The sequence below is a fragment of the Scardinius erythrophthalmus genome (genome assembly GCF_964197995.2).
Source record: "Scardinius erythrophthalmus genome assembly, chromosome: 25".
NCBI lineage: Eukaryota > Metazoa > Chordata > Actinopteri > Cypriniformes > Leuciscidae > Scardinius > Scardinius erythrophthalmus.
In genome coordinates, this window is record NC_138245.1 from 28192990 (window position 1) to 28208408 (window position 15419).

Consider the following 15419-nt stretch of genomic DNA (forward strand, 5'->3'; position numbering starts at 1 on the left):
CTGGGCATTGAAAAGAGTCACGTTATCACGGTCGGTGTCCACCTGAGGCTACGTCTACATGAATCCGGATACATTTGAAAACACTCTCCGTCCACACTAGCGTTTTCAGGCGTTTCCCAAGTTTCAGTGTAGATGAGAAACTTTTGGAAAACGCAAGAAACGCAAGAAAAGCGCACTGAGATGAAAAATAAATAAGACACAGACAGAAAAATAAATAAGTTATTGCGCAATTCTTCTGACAGGATCATTTTATTTAGCAAAATATCTCAGCATTCACTGAGTCACCATATGTTTGGCTAAATGGAACTGCTCTCATGTTTTGCCGCAGGACAGCAAATGCAAGTACATTTTCTGTCATCTTAGCAAGACTGTGATATGAAGAGTGTGCAAAGTAACATTTTAGCAACTGTGTGAAAGTGAATAGCACATAACAGGCACATCTATTGGTACAATATGCATCACATGACTAAACTTATGTCATCGTTTTTAAATAACTCTGTTTTTACAGTCCACACTACAATGTGAAAACGGCGTTTTCAAATTTATCCACTTTGGAGAGCGTTTTCATTTATAAAAACTTTGTCTCAGTGTGGACGGGAGGCCAAAACGGAGAGAAAAAGATATGTTTTCAAGGCCTGAGTTGATGTCATTCAACACCGTCGCTTTTTCAATGATGTACGACTTTTTTAACCCTTTAAATGCATGAATGTTCCGCCAATCATTATTACACATTCGGGTCTTCAGCGACCCGGATCTATATCTAACACGTATGGCTCTCTAACTGCAAGCTCTCTTGATATTTTAACAAGAATTGCAAAAGAATAAAAATAAAGCATGTTTTGTTACCTTGGAAATTTGAAGGGTGCAATTTGAGCAGATGGTTTTTACCATCATAACTGTCATCGTCAGAGCTCATTTCCCCAGTACATGCAGCATCTGGCTCATATTTTCATATTTGCGATCTCAACCATATTCTCATTTTTAACATCTGCAAAATATATATTTTGATTTACTGACAACTTCTTCTTTGATCAAAAAAATGTATTTAAGGCGGAGAAAAAAAAGAGGAGAGTCCTTGTTGAAGCTTGGGCATCGAAAAACGTCATTCTCTGCCGTCGCGACTCGCATTGACGGGAATTTCGAATCTGTCCACTTACAAGGCAGACGCAAATGCACGTATCTGATTCATATCAGATTTTTCTTTCATATAGAATGAGGCCAGAATCTGATCTGAGAATATCGGAATCCACGTGCTTTTTCCTGCTTACATGTTTGTGGGTCATATCCGATCTGTGCCACATGGGAGGTAAAAGAAAATCGGAATTGGGTCACTTGAACCACGTAATGTAAATGCGGCCTTTGTCTGCAGAGTTTTCTAGGTTGATCGGCTGTGTGACTCAGGACATTATAACACACCTCAAAATAATCATGTCAGATTTAATGTTTAGCATGAATGATCTAGAGCTGCAAGCTTCTTCACCAGATCCACCATCAGGTGACAGTGACACTAATATTTAATTGCATACAGTCAATAGCAGAATAAATGCAGTATAAATATAGCCTAGAAATCTAGACGCACCCTAGCGGCAGCAAAATTTATTTTGCAGCCAGGGTAGTCTAGCAACTCTCCGTTGACTTTCGAGCTGGAAAAAACAAAATTAGGTCAGGCCAATCACATCGCGTATAGAGTATGTGGGGCGGGCTTAACATAATGACGACAGAGTTGTGACGATTCCCTGCTACTTGAAGACAAAGAATGGCGGCTACTGCTGGAGAACAGTCTTTCGAATCGGCTTTGGCCGCGACTCTGGAGGACTTGGGGTTAAGTTTTTCTTTGAGAAAAGAGCAAAGAAGGGCACTTAAGTCATTCTTAAAAAAGGAAGATGGGTTCGTAGTTTTGCCGGCCAGATTTAAAAGTTAAATCTATCAATTAAGGTTAGCTCTGCTGTTGGGAAAACCCTCTGGTTGGTTGAAGCGCTGTCCAATTGCGTAGAGAGGGAATTTGAAAGACAGCCGTTTATCCCGCCCCTCGGATTGAGCCGTGTCTATGGTGAGTTGCCAGACCTAACATCTTGATGTAGGTCTGGCTTGCCAGGCTAGTATAAATAGCTAATCCACTGGAAGTTTTGCTCATGATATTTGTATATTCTTTTGTTTTATGCATACGATAATTGCGACTTTTTACATACTATTACACACTTTTACATACCTAGGGTCGCAAGCGACCCTATACACTTGTAAAATACAAATGTTTTAAGAAAATATTCTTTTATACCAGTTTTCTTGTAATATTGTTTATAATGAAAAGACTGAGGAATACTAATGTCTGACTTTAAAAAATTAATGAGAGGGAGGGTAGTAAATGACGTTCCGGGTCGCTACAGACCCAAGGGGTAATAATAATATTGCACAATATTATTGTTTTAACTGTATTTTTGATCAAATAAATGCATCCTTGGATGAGACTTCTTTCAAAAACATTTAAAAAAAAAATCTTAATTCCAAACTTTTGATCAGTAGTGTAAACAAAGATTGAAATAATGATATACTGAAAAAATGATAATTTCAATAATTTAAAAAAAAAAAAAAAAAAAATCCAGCACAGTTCATTTCAATATTGGCAAAAATATTTTTACCAAAAGTTACTTAGTTAACAAGGAGTTAAAAATGTATTCCAGAAATGTACCTAAGAAAGAAAAAAAAATACCGAAATGCAGAAATATTGCATTTAGCAAGTCTAGCAGTATGCCAATCTGATCAAGATCTTTTGAAGAAAATGGAAATGTATTCCCATATTGTGTACATTCAGCAAAACTTATAATAAATGTAACAGATTCAATAAAACAAAGGGCAGATAAATTAGGTTGTCATGGTTTTAAATATGCTGTATCACACTATAATGCAGTTATGGTTTATTCCTTTTTCCATCGTCAGCAGCAGCTATGAAATCAAAGGACTGATTTATGTTGGAATTTCAGACCAATTCATCTAATTAAAATCAGCTCAATACAACCGTCCATTTTTAATGTCAAAAGAGCCTTTCAGTTTGAAACTTTTACAGAAAAAAGCTCACCATCATCGGGTCTCCACTGCTACTTTTACAAACACAAACAAAGATCTCACATTTGAAATTAAGAAGGAAAATCTACACTGAACTTCAGCATACAAAACTTATTCGTACTGCTCACTGCAACAACAAAGTTATGAGGCATACACAAGCTTTGATCATGTTGTTTGATGTGTGTCGGGAGTTTCCATCACAGAGGAGCATGAGATACTATCATCCTCTCAGTCCTGACAGCACAGAGGCGTTTGACGGCTTCAGCAGGGCCAGATATCATACGGCTTAACTAACTTCACCTACCTCAAGCTATTATTGACATCAAAGCTGATAAACGATCAGAGTTATGAAAGCTGTCAGTGTGTGTAAACAATCCCAGTTTCAAATATCACATCATTCTCATCCATTCAAAATGATAATGATCATTACATTTTTTTAAAAGATCGAATGTATAGTTTTGTTTTTGCATTTTTTTGCAGTTATAAATATAAATATCTTAAATAACTAGTATGGATGCACTTACAGAAAAGTTCTGCGACAGAACCAGTGGGTGATTTGAAATATTTTTTAGCAGAAGGAAATGACATCTAAGCATTTGTTTGGAATAAAACTGTTTCGTTGCTAATTTCACACGCAGCTAATATTTTATGCATCCTAAATACACACAATTAAGTACTGTAATTTTCACACTTCTTCATTATTTGCCATAATTACAGCTTGGTTAGAATTACTCACAATAACAATATTCTGCTTACCTTGATAATATTTATAATATAAATTATATATATAGATATAAATAATATATATATATATATATATATATATATATATATATATATATATATATATATATATATATATATATATATATATATATATACAAATTATATGTATGTATAATATATACATATTATATGTATGTATATATATACGTGTGTGTATATATATATATATATATATATATATATATATATATATATATATATATATATATATATATATATATATATATATATATATATATATACATACACACACATATACACACACACACACACACATACACACACACACATACACTCACCTAAAGGATTATTAGGAACACCTGTTCAATTTCTCATTAATGCAATTATCTAATCAACCAATCACATGGCAGTTGTTTCAATGCATTTAGGGGTGTGGTCCTGGTCAAGACAATCTCCTGAACTCCAAACTGAATGTCAGAATGGGAAAGAAAGGTGATTTAAGCAATTTTGAGCGTGGCATGGTTGTTGGTGCCAGACGGGCCGGTCTGAGTATTTTACAATCTGCTCAGTTACTGGGATTTTCATGCACAACCATTTCTAGGGTTACAAAGAATGGTGTGAAAAGGGAAAAACATCCAGTATGTGGCAGTCCTGTGGGCGAAAATGCCTTGTTGATGCTAGAGGTCAGAGGAGAATGGGCCGACTGATTCAAGCTGATAGAAGAGCAACTTTGACTGAAATAACCACTCGTTACAACCGAGGTATGCAGCAAAGCATTTGTGAAGCCAGAACACGCACAACCTTGAGGCAGATGGGCTATAACAGCAGAAGACCCCACCGGGTACCACTCATCTCCACTACAAATAGGAAAAAGAGGCTACAATTTGCACGAGCTCACCAAAATTGGACAGTTGAAGACTTGAAAAATGTTGCCTGGTCTGATGAGTCTCGATTTCTGTTGAGACATTCAGATGGTAGAGTCAGAATTTGGCGTAAACAGAATGAGAACATGGATCCATCATGCCTTGTTACCACTGTGCAGGCTGCTGGTGGTGGTGTAATGGTGTGGGGGATGTTTTCTTGGCACACTTTAGGCCCCTTAGTGCCAATTGGGCAACATTTAAATGCCACGGCCTACCTGAGCATTGTTTCTGACCATGTCCATCCCTTTATGACCACCATGTACCCATCCTCTGATGGCTACTTCCAGCAGGATAATGCACCATGTCACAAAGCTCGAATCATTTCAAATTGGTTTCTTGAACATGACAATGAGTTCACTGTACTAAAATGGCCCCCACAGTCACCAGATCTCAACCCAATAGAGCATCTTTGGGATGTGGTGGAACGGGAGCTTCGTGCCCTGGATGTGCATCCCACAAATCTCCATCAACTGCAAGATGCTATCCTATCAATATGGGCCAACATTTCTAAAGAATGCTGTCAGCACCTTGTTGAATCAATGCCACGTAGAATTAAGGCAGTTCTGAAGGCGAAAGGGGGTCAAACACAGTATTAGTATGGTGTTCCTAATAATCCTTTAGGTGAGTGTATATATATATATATACACACACACACACACACATATATGTATGTATATATATGTGTATATATATGAATGTATATATGTATATATATGAATATATATTTATATATACATATATTATTTATAAATAATAAAAGTCTATAGTACAAAAAAGGCATTTAACGCTTCTATAAATTAGTTTACTAATATTAAATATAGTACTTCTATTATATTTTAATGTAACCTTAAATGTAAAAGTTATCAACTGAACTTCCGTTGAACTGCTGCTGGGTAACATAGGGCCAATACTTCATTAACATTGATATTTATTCATGTAGCAGAAGCTTTTATCCAAAGTGACTTGCAAATGAGGATAATACAAGCAGAACTGATTAATCCAAGAGAGAAACAATATCAGAAGTGCTTCCAGACCAAACTTCACAAGACAATAGTATATTTCTTCAGCAGAACTGGAAGTGCATTAAAACAGACAGTATAGAGAAGAGATTTAAGTGCAATTAAACAAAATGTTATAATTAAGGTCTTCATTATTTTCGCTTCACTTCCCATCAGTTTTGAGGGCTTATTTTGCGATAATGACCATCTAACTGTACATGATCCCTCACTGAGAACTTTTTAGAAAGCCACTGTTTCATTAAAAATAATTGTGTTCGGAACGTACTGAAAGTACCGAAAAGCCTTTCATTGTTTTTTGTGCTAGTAAATTTAGACATGTAGGTCTTCTGTTAACATCTCTATCAATTATTGACTCATTCTAATATCAAAAATAAATGCTGCTGACATGCTTCAGTTTTAATGAAGAAAATGTGTGAAAGGTGCACAACCATTTTCCCCTCAGCCTCCATTGCATGCTTCTCTGAACCTCACTTCAGTGAAATTACCAAAACCTTCAATTAGAAAACCTCATCTGGATGCTGAATTTTTGCTGAGTACTTGTTTCTGCTGCTGTCTGGGTCACTGCCTCTGAAGTCTCCTGCTATATGTAGTGTGCTATGTATACAGCGGGTAAATACACACATACGGATACACAAACATCAACAAACCTCGTGTTTGAAACTAGCTGAAAGTTGTTTGAACGTCTGAACTGCTCGCCTGATGAAAAGGAGCTTTTACTGTGTTACCTCTGTGAGATGCACAAGATCTAACAGGGGTTTTGTTCAGTTGTAGCTGCTTTTTAACAGCCCTTGGAGTTTTAAAACACAAAACTGCTTTTAAAGGAACAGAACTAGAACTGAAGAAATAGTTCAGACAAACATCATTTACTCATCCTCATGTGGTTCAAAACCTGTGATTTTCTTTCATGGAATACAAAAAGAGATGTTTTGCAGTTCAACTAATGCATGTGTCCATTGAGCTCAAAAAGCATCAGAAAAGTACTTTTTTTTTTTTTTTTTCATTTCTAGATACAATATAAATATTAGATTAAAAAAATTCAACTTAAAAAAAACTTGAACGAAAAGTAGACGTGTTAAACTGAAATTATTTTAAGCACTAAAACTAACGCTGAAATACAAACAGGAATATTAAAAAACGAATACAAATGGCAAAAGCACCAAAGAAATTACTCAAAATTAAAATGAAAACTGACAAAATAAAAATAAAAGCAAATTCAAAATATTAATAAATGCTATGATAGCACTAAAATAACACTAGCATGAAACACCCTGAAATGCCGTAAATGAGATTCGAGAGCTAGAGAGGAGGGAAATACATTCTGAAGTGAATGAACAATGACAAACCTATCGCATGGGTTCAGAAGACTTAAAAAACAAGCCAAATCGACTATTTTATGATCATTTTATGGTGCTTTTTTGTCATTTTTTGGAGCTTGACAGTCCATAACCTCCACTTTCATTGTATGGAAAAGAGCAGCTTGGACATTCAACAGAATATCTCATTTTGAGTTTCATGCAATGAAAAAATTACAATGGTGTTTTTGGACTGTTTTTGAACAAAATATCAAACATTTCTTGAAACAAGATGCATTTATTTGAGAAGCAATGCTGCATAAGATATTAATACTTGTTTTCAGATAATATATCTTTAACCGTGTATTTTATTTGTCAGACTTGTTGTAAGTATAAAACAAAATATAAAAATAAATAAATAAATAAATCTAACACTGCAGTAAATATACTTATATTCAAGCTAAAATATAAGAAAACAAGTGCTAATAGTATGTCATTATGCAGTGTTGCTTCAAGTAAATTATCTAATTTTAAAGATTTTTAGAAAGTTAGAGGAAAGAAGAAAAACAAGACAATAACACTCATTAAAAACACTTAGTAATGTCTAATTAGGTCTTTTAACAGTGTATTTCACTATTAAACCTAAATCAACAACTGACTTATAGTGAAAACCTGCATGTTTTCAAAGCTCTTCCCTAATTAGTCTATGCCGACGTGTTTGATATCTTTCTTTGAAGAGCACACTAATGATAAGATGGTAAACCACAAAGCAGAATAGTTTGACAGCTTAGTACAGCGAAATGCTGTTTAACCTTTCACTAGACAGATCAGCTAATTAACAGCATCCACAGGACACACACACACACACACACACACACACTTTTGGTCCACAGCCATATTGAACAAGCTCCGGTGTGAAAGAATCACAGTCTCTCGGCAGGCGGAGAGGGCTTGTGTGATGAAGCGCTCTGATTGGCCGTTGCTATAACAATAGGGGAGGAGAGACAGCCAAGTGGGGGTGGAGACCTTGCATGATTATAAAATCCTTCAGTGAGACACATTTGCTTCCTGTATGTTTTTATTTTTTTATTTATTTTCTGTTATGTTTCCCGCATCTCCTCCTGTCAGGAGGGTCTCTCATGAGCAGAAGTAGGAGGGATCGCAGCGAGGGGACGCAAGATAAACGCCTGTGCCTGTGTCTACTGCATGCACCCATGCATGCGTGCTGCAGACTAAATAAGACACCTCCAGTGTTGGATTATCTGTGTGCCGGTGCGCTGACTGCCTTCAGACCTGGAGGCCGCCCTCCTCCTCCTCTTTCTCCTCCCTTTCACACTGAAGGAAGAGTAGAGTAGAGACGGTATACTGTTTGCCTCCTGCAGACTCCAGCCACTCCTGTGAGTATGCAACCGTGTCTGTGTTGTTACATGAACTGTCATGACCTTATGACGTGCTTGAGATGATTCTGACTGTGTCTGCACTTATGTGCACTGCTGCTGTGATTGTTGTTTAGATCTAGACTTAAAACCGTGTTGAGACCTACACCTAGCGCTCGATTAACGCCGTAAACGTGCTCTTTCCCTTCAGGTTTCGCTCATCTTAATAAACCCACATGCAGGCGTTATGCTGACGCGCACTGACACAACATATGCGGCTTCGGGGGTCATGTGTGTTCAAAGCCTACACACACTCATGATTCACAGCTGCATGTACGGCCGGGACTATAGATTTGCAGAGAGAGTCCTGAGATGTGACACTGTAATGTTTACATAACACGCCTGCTTATTGTAGCCAATCTGACAGCACTCGAACGCACAAATAGAGTCGGTCAATAACATTAGTGTGAAGCAGGACCGGTGTGAAGCCACAATAGGCGGCCGGCGGTGGCTCATTACTGCAGAAAGGTCTATTAATAAACTAGTCATGTATCTTGAAGTCAAGCAGCCCACTAGCTGAGGCTGTACTTTCAATGTAAAGCTTCTCTATGCTCATCAAGGTCGTTTTGGGCTGTATTTTAGGCTGATAATGAGAGTAAAAAGTTCTTGATGAAGGTCTACAGATAAGTGTTTTGGTTTCTGGATCTTCAAAGCAACAGTATGTGATGGTTTTCCACAGAACAAGAGAGTAAAAAGTTGTTTGATAAACTTTAAAAGCCTTCTATTAAAGTACACCATGATTTGGATTCCTGTCAAAGCATGGATTCACAAACAAATCTCACTTTCGCAACTCTTCAGATTAGATCTCAGATGCTCATGTGACCACAAAGAGGATCCAGGGCACATTGTATTTGCTTGAGGGCAAAATGACTTGTATTTACTTTATATTAAAATGTTAAAATAACTCTGGAACTGAGCAAATGTTGTTTGTGAGACTAATTGCATTAAGTAGCAACTTCTTTCAGGTCTTGATGGAACTTATGAGAAATGCTTAAGTTCAGGTTCAGATCTTTGACATTCGATTGCATGTGTTGGTATCTTGGCAAATCTGAGCACAGTTTAAGACTTTTGAAACACTAGAGACACATGAGTGTACATTTAGAAGAAACAATTGAGATATTAAAGAGATCACATGTGCATGTACCTTCCTATGGGCGGAAAACCAGTGGAAACAATAATAGAAATGGGTATTTTTAATCAGTTAGTCATGGTGACTCAGTTTCCTCATAATTTGCTCCGCAAACTGTATTCCATGTGTGGAAGATAACCTTCATTTAAAAGACAGAGAATATGAGGTCAAACCTGTGATGCGTTGGAGAGAATGGCATTATATAAGTTTATGAGTTCCTTTATAGAATGAGAATATGACAGATATTATCACCTCAGTCTAGACAGCCAGCATTTCCTCTCAAAGCTAAATTGTGTATTCAGGAGGAGCAATTGAGGTTTGTTGGTCTTCTAACTCGGTTAATTTCCTTCCTCGACTGTGGAGACTTACTTGGAGAAGGCGATTGAAGATAATTGCCCAAATGGGTCTAGGAGGAGAGCATCAAATGAGAGGTTTTATTGCTCATTTGAGATAAACCGAGCCTCTCATATAGTCCCGGCTGCGAAGGCTGCAGTGACGCACACAAATGTCCTACGGCTAAGCAAAACGTATCGTATATCATGTGCTTGGATCCGGTGTTGTTAATGGCTCTGTGTAAGTATCAGGAAACAACAAAAGTTCCTTCAAGAATTTCCCTGTGGTTTGTACCCAAGCTGGGATACAATTTCAGACCCCTGTGATTATAAAGAAGTGCTTTTTGCCTTTCTTCTCCACCTTTGAAATGGAAATGACACAAAATTCCCTGCCTAGAGACGGAAATAACACATCAGGAGACTGAATATGCACAAACTCCACCCAGTATTGTGGATGATTCTCATTAATCAAAAGAGCTGCTGTGCTTTGATGGTGAAAACAAGATGATGAGAACAAGGTCGACCCAACATGGACACCAGGGTACAGGCCTGGGGCGGCGCGGAGATCTCCGTTCAACCTCTTCACCATCTGCCCTCTCACAATCTCTCGCCTCACTGGCATCAGTGCTCACGGCCCTGTGAACTAATAACCTCTGTTCACACCGCTAGCCAGCGTTTCTGAGTAACGTTCACACCACCGACAGATTTATCACTCAAAACAAGATGCTGGATTTCGCCGGTGATAGAGTGCAGATGTCAATGAACTTACTCAGCGCATGGAGAGTTTGCAATAGGAATGTGTTGTATAAAGCATTAAAGAGTACATTTACGGTATATATTACAATATAAATGTTTTAACCATATCCTTATGAAATAACCATTATATTGAAGTTTCCTCGGGTTCCAAATAAAATGAAAATTTGGAACTTGAGGGATGCAAATAAAAAGTTAACTTGTATATAACATTCAAGTTAGAAGGAGTAAAACAAATAGTATTAATAGGGTTACACACTTGTGAGTGTACATTGCTACATTTCTATAAAATTGGCAAGTTTCGATGTTGCTCAACAACCATAAGCAAGCAACTAAACTCTGTATGGGCAGAGCCGGATTAACGCAAAGGCAAACTAGGCACGTGCCTAGGGCCCGATTGGCGGGATGGGGCCCAGACAGAGGGACAAAAAAAAAAAAAAAAAAAAAAAAAATTAAATGTCCTATCTACAATTTATTTCAAAATGTAGCCTATTAATCAACTAAAAATAGTGACGATGTTTATCTTAACCATAGACTGTTACATTACGTCACATTAACGCCAGCCCATGACTGTAGAGGCGCCAGCCAGTTTAGTCCGAGGGGACGTCAGAGGCGATCAGAGGCGGTCAACGAACGCATCCATCAGGTGCTGAGTGCGAAGCAAAAGCAGAAATAGGCACGCAAAGAAGCACAGCTCGTAATGCAGGTCATCGATTTTGGTGTGATTGCAATGTATTTTAAATATAAACTTGTGGGATACTGTAGATCAGCGTCATTTCTGGAAAAACCATTCACCGCTTTATGAGTTTAAAAGAGCGCGAGCGTCATTAACGTGCCCAGACGCGACGCTTTGAATTTGCGCGTACAATCAATGAATAACATCGCGTCCAGAGCTGACTAGTAAAAAAGCTACAAAAGTAAAAGACAAGACGTTTGTATTCAAAGTTAAAAAACCAACACACTGCAACATTTTTAAATGTTTCAAATAAAAGATCTCATATGGGTCTATCTTCTATATTCTGATGCTGATGATTAGATAATACCCTGACATCAAAGCCTATAGGAATATTAGTTTAGATTTTTTTTCCTGCTCAGTAGCGATCGTGTCTTTCTCTTCCACTTGATTTGTGTATAGCATATTTAAGGTAGCAATGCAATACATAATAACATATTACTGATATTAATAATATGACAATATCTGCAGTCAATATTGATTAAATGGGAGGGAAAAATCCTGCCCATAACGCAGAAAAATGATAAAAGCACGTTCATGTTCATCTACTGAAGTGGTATTCTGGAACTGTGAATAAACTGAATAAAACAGCAAAATAACAACAATAACAATAACATCTTCATTAAACAAAAAAAGAGATTAGCTTAGATAAAGTTTGATAGGCTACCAGTAAAAAGTCTGGACCCATTACTATTTTTAATGTTTTTGAAAGAAGTTTATTATTATGCTACAAGCCTGCATTTATTTGATCAAAAATACAGAAAAAAAACAGGAATATTCAGCAAGGATGTGTTAAATTTATAAAAGTGATATTGAAGACTTTTTTAAAACAACTTTTTAATAATCAAAGAATCATGAAAAAAAGTATCACATGTTATAAAATAAATATTAAGCACCATTTCTAACATTTGATAATAAATCAGAATATTATAAAGTTTTCTGAAGGATCACGTGACACTAAATTCAGCTTTGCATCACAGAAATATATTTTAAAGTATAGCCTAGTAAAATAGAAAACCATTATTTTAAATTGTAATAATATTTCACTATATTATTTTTCTGTATTTTTGATCAAATAAATCCAGGCTTGATGAGCATAAGAGACTTCTTTCAAAAACATTACAAATAGTAATTTGTCCAAACTTATGTACTGTGTAAGTAAAAATATACTAAATTTAAAATTAAATGTTGTATAAATAAAAAGGTTAGGAATCATATTTGTTTCAAGTGTGTTTTATTGGGGGTGGGGGGCCTCCAACATGAATTTTGCCTAGGGCCTCCAAATGTCTAGATCCGGCCCTGTGTATGGGATACATCCGGTTCTATATTTACATTAACTCCACGCTTCTTTGTCGCTCTCACATGTAAATAACAAAGCAGAATTTTCTACAAGTCCGTATACACATCCTCACAACACCCAGCTCAAGTTTGTACTACACTTAATCAGTAAAGTAAATAATGAGTAATTAAGACTCACTAATTGACACATCCTGCTCTGTTATAGAAATACAGTCAGTGAGCAAATATGAGAATTTAAATTAGTTTCACACAACTTAAACTGTATTTTGATACACCAAGCACAGCTAGATAACAATCAGTGATCATTTTGATTCTATACTTTGAAATATAAACTATAAAAACTGGTACTCATCCTAACAGCTAGAGTAAAACTTGAGTAATATGCCATATTAAACTTTTACTGTAATATATGCATTTTACTCATTAACTCCAGCCTCTATCCTTCTGTTTTGACCTCTTTTCTCCCCCCTTTGTAAGTCGCACTCAGAACAGTCACGGAGAGGAAGAGTGAGAGAAAAAGAGAGATACACTATTGATCTGCACAGACTAATTATGGTGTTTAAAGTCTCTATAGGGCCTCAATTGATTTACTAGAAATAACTTATAGGAGGAGTGCTTATTGATCAAGCGGTGCTTTAGAGCTCTGATGACATCACCATAAACCTGTGAGTGATTACAGGAGACTAATGGTGTGCTGCTAGACAAATGATTAAACCCTTATAGTTAATAACCTTTATAACCCTTACAGCATATGGCACCTGAACAGGTGACAAAGCTTGTAAATTCGGTGTATTTTAAGTATTACAGGCAAAGGTAACCTACTGTGTATTTTAGAACTGGCTATATATGCATACATCAGCTTAGCATGTATGTCAGAGCTGCTTTTGCTGCAGAACAAATCTATTCTCTGTTGCAGTAGTTCTTTAAATAATAGGAATGATCTGAGGGATAGGCTTATTAATGGTATTTGCAAAGTCAAACATTAAAAACCACTCAGAACGCCCATGCAAAGGTCTAGCAATGCTCCAAAAACCATCTTACAACACCTGAGCAACTGCTTAAAGTGCACACACACACAAATAAATAAATAACAACACTCTAATACCTTATAAACAAAGTACAAATGATGTAGAATACCCCAAGTAACACACTAAAAATCCCTCAGAATACCCGAGCAACCACACAGCAATGCACAAACCACTCAGAACGGACCGTCACCCGCATAGCAACAAAAAACACTCAGAGCAGACTAGCAACCACATAGCAACACCATATAAAAACCACTTGGCTAATCTATTAGGTTAGCTTAGCAAAGCAACACCAACACATTTAGATAAACTGTAAGTCAAGATTTGGCTTCAGATGCATGTAATGTTAGCCCTTGTAGGTCTGTCAAGGTTTTCCACTTTCATTTCATATATTTAATTTGAATTTGATTTGAAGTTATTTAAACTGCCCCCTGGAATGTGTAATGACTCGTGGTGACTCATTATACCTGTAATAATAGACAAACACTAGTCATGTTAGTCATTCCCCCATGTGTTGCATGTGCCTGTTTGTGTTCATTTAACTTCCCCATTCAAAGTCTTTCATTTTAGCACAAACTGTTCTCAGTTCAGTGTTTTCTCTGTGAATATCAGGGTGAAGATGTGCCACCCACAGTGCAAACAGAGCTAGTCACCCAGCAGATCTGAGGTGGTTAGCCCGTCAACACACTTTCATTTCTATTAATCATGTCTCGTTGAGGCTATTTATGGGTCATAACTTCTGTGCAGCCTCTAGAAAACCAGCACTGGACCAGTTCCTTCAACACAGGACATACCGTCATCTTAAATCCATATTTCACAATTAGCCAGCCAGCCATTTAGCTGTATAGCTCTATTTTCTGACTCAGACTCATAGTTTAATTTTGGTCTCAGGAAAGAAATCCCCCCCCAAAAAATCCCAAATTTATTTCCCCTCAATAATACCAAAGTCTGCACTTAGAAAAGGTCCCGATATGCTGTATGTATATGTAAAAGGTCCCTATTATATATATAAGTAATCACAAATATAGACTATTTTATACAACAATATATAACTTACATAAAAATATAATATACAGTAATAATGCATCTCTAATTTCAGAAGTCTGCAATCTAAAGTCAATGACCTCAACATAAACTCAAACATTTCTCATAAGATTCCAAGAGCAAGTTATCGGAGCTAATATTCACATCCATTTTTGTTATAGCTTTAGTCTTAAAAAAGGACAATTTTCATAAAGCATGTCTAGGAAATACATAAAACATCACCCAAAACCCTATTAAGCCCCCTGAAATATGAAATGGCAACCAGTGAGCATAAAGCAATCAAACATAAACGGGTAAAATAAAAAGTCTCTGCTATAAGAGAGATATATAGCTTAGCAAAAACATGAGCGTTCATGTGCCTCAGACTAGCTGATTCCCTGAAATGTTTACAGTAGCTAGCCTGCTGTTTGCAGTAAATAAAGGAAGGAAATGTTGCCCAACGTTTCAAGAAAATCCAGTTTTACTCATAAAAGGGCAATATACTGACCTCCGTGTCGAGCTAAAGTAAATGCTGTATTTATGGATCGCTAAAGATTTTGATAACAGCTAGTGCCTGCTAGCAATCGTCACAGCAGGAGGGTAGAAACTCAATGCATCTAAGGAGCGACAAAATGACCATGTAGT

General features: G+C 36.7%; 1 protein-coding gene across 1 annotated transcript in view; it reads left to right on the forward strand.

Annotated features, from left to right (window-relative positions):
- The first annotated feature begins 8182 nt into the window (after window positions 1-8182).
- Window positions 8183-15419, forward strand: part of cdk18 (cyclin dependent kinase 18) — a 52333-nt gene continuing 45096 nt past the window's right edge. The window contains exon 1 of the mRNA XM_081357243.1: window positions 8183-8438. The gene's annotated coding sequence lies outside the window, so the exon portion shown is untranslated. The remainder of the gene's footprint in view (window positions 8439-15419) is intronic.